Raw genomic sequence first — 2485 nt, 5'->3', positions numbered from 1 at the left:
TCCTTAGTGGCCTCGCCTGGCACAAGATTTCCCAAGGTGCTTTGCTCGCTTTTTGGTGTAGGACAAAGGTAGACTATGTGGGTCTTATAATAGGTCTCAACGGCATTGAGCACCAAGCAAACAGGATCCGAGCCATCCAAGACATAACCGCCCCGGTAAATGTCTCTGAGCTCCAAAGCTTCTTAGGGGTCTGCAACTACTCATGGCAGTTCATTGAGGACTACGCAGTCATGGGTGGGCCACTTACCGAAAGTCTCACGATAATTAGGTTTGTGTCGCTAATTCTCTCCACTCTGAATTTGATCGGAGGCTGGACAAGAAGCGAAACAGGACAATATGACATTATAGAATCAGTGTCCTCTTCTCCAAGGCAAAGTGCAAAATTAGGGTGATTTTGTAATTATTTAATTAAACTTTATTGATATCACAATGGAGAAATTCACTTCTGCATCTTAACCCATCCCCTTGGGGAGCAGTGGGCTGTCACTGTGCGGCGCCTGGGGAGCAATCAGGGGTTAAGGGTCTTGCTCAGGGACCCAGAGTGCCGTGACTGGGGATTGAACCGGGTACTTGCATCCTTCTCTGAGTGCAAGCACACTGCTCTAACCATTCAGCATTTTTTTTAGTAGTTTAAGAAGAAGAAAGAAGGCGGATTTTCATCAAGACTAATGGAAAGCAGCAGCAGCGCTGGCAGTAGTGCTGAGTACAGCTTTAAATGTAAGTAGTTTGTTTTTATTTTTTTAACATCTATTAAAATACGTAACGGTAACGGAGCCACCGGAATTTGTAGGACCAGCTATAGCTAAAGTTTAGAGCTAATCTGTTGATACAGACTTTTAGCAACATTAAAAGCCTTAATAAAAATGTCACAATTTTTTATTTTAACCTACATCTTATTGTAACTGTGCTGATAGCCTTGTCCCTCACAAATCCGATCAATTTTTTCTCGTACAGTTTATTACAAATGATTAGAACTGTCAAAGCTTAATGCAGCTGAAGAAATAATATCAGTCCAGCTGTACTGGGTTGTCAATACTGCAAACGTTTTGTTTGAATACTCAATAACGTATAGTTAATTTACAGTACAGTATAATAAGGTTTAAAGTATAATTCACTTGAAGAACAACACCGGCGTAATTATACAGAACAGTCATTTTGCCTGTTGACATAACAGAAATATGCTTTACATGTCATTTTGTTCTAGGAAGCAGGGAGCATACAGAGGAGTTGATAAAACTCCGTGGGCAAAATAACCACCTCTTTACCGGGGCCAAAAACACTGCTGTAGTCGGACGGAGGTAAGAGTTGAGACATAATTCCATATACATGTTGCATTTGTATGTAAAAGTCACACAAGTTCAAAGAAGTCCTGTTCAAACACCAACGTACAAATATAATCTTTTGATCACATCAAATGATGCCCAGATGTCACTTTTTTTTATCTTATAGTAGTGATAGTAGTGATCCTTGTGTGTTCATCTCTTCTCATTTCTCTTGTTTAGAACAATCCTGCAAAAAACGGGCCTGGAGGGTGAAGTTGAGCCACAACAGGCCAAAAAAAAGTGGGACAACTTGAAAAAAAAAATACAAAGTATGTTCAGGTTTGGCTAATGTAATGAAATACACACACACACACACATATATACATACACACACACACACATATATATATATATATATATATATATATATATATATATATATATATATATATATATATATATACATATATATATATATACATATATATATATGAAACACTCCTTTTTTCTAGCTTTAAAGAAACACTACAGAAAATTGCATCTGTTGACACAAATTGTTTTCCTCTACTTTAGGAATGCAAAGATCCAGGGACAGGGCAGGGGGTCAGTGGGAAGCCTACTGCTGCCACCTGGCCATGGTTTGTCCTCATGTTCTGTGTTGCTGTTATTGTTAAATTAAATTATTAAATTGTTTATAAAAGTTATTGTTGTCTGTGTGTTCTTAAAGTCTTTTAACCTGTTACATTATCTGTTTCATCACTTCTTTACAATTTAAGTAAACTTAGAACAACTTCTCAGTGACATCAATTTATTTTGAGAGAAACAAGTATTTACAATAAACTATCAAAAACATTTTAACTATTTACATTAGATTTTAAAATTAACTACTACAACTATTTACAGAAGATATAAAATAAATATTACTAAAGAACATATATACAATTTTGACTGAGCAGGAGTCCCTGGTGGTGCTGCTGGACTGGATGGGATGCCACACAGATGACCTTGGAGTCTTCTGACTGCGAGTGGGACATCATCTGGGGGGTGGGGGATGCCTCTCTCCACTGTTCACCACATCGTCCATCAGGGTTTGCAGGGCTGACCCAATTGACAGCTGCCATGTTCCTAAAAATGTTTAATAAGACGCAGAAAATGACTTTACTACAACTGTTCTCATAACCCTTACATGAGAAAAGCTAAAAAGTGATTATACTTGCCATCTA

General features: G+C 37.7%; 1 long non-coding RNA gene across 1 annotated transcript; it reads left to right on the top strand.

Annotated features, from left to right (window-relative positions):
• The first annotated feature begins 622 nt into the window (after positions 1-622).
• LOC118559885 lies at positions 623-1966 on the top strand. The gene is made up of 4 exons (XR_004928996.1): positions 623-717; positions 1205-1298; positions 1503-1591; positions 1836-1966. It is a non-coding gene; the product is annotated as an uncharacterized LOC118559885 (long non-coding RNA).
• The last annotated feature ends 519 nt before the right edge of the window (positions 1967-2485 follow it).

Source organism: Fundulus heteroclitus, unplaced genomic scaffold (genome assembly GCF_011125445.2).
Source record: "Fundulus heteroclitus isolate FHET01 unplaced genomic scaffold, MU-UCD_Fhet_4.1 scaffold_36, whole genome shotgun sequence".
Taxonomy (NCBI): Eukaryota; Metazoa; Chordata; class Actinopteri; order Cyprinodontiformes; family Fundulidae; genus Fundulus; species Fundulus heteroclitus.
This window is presented reverse-complemented; position numbering and strand designations above follow the sequence as displayed.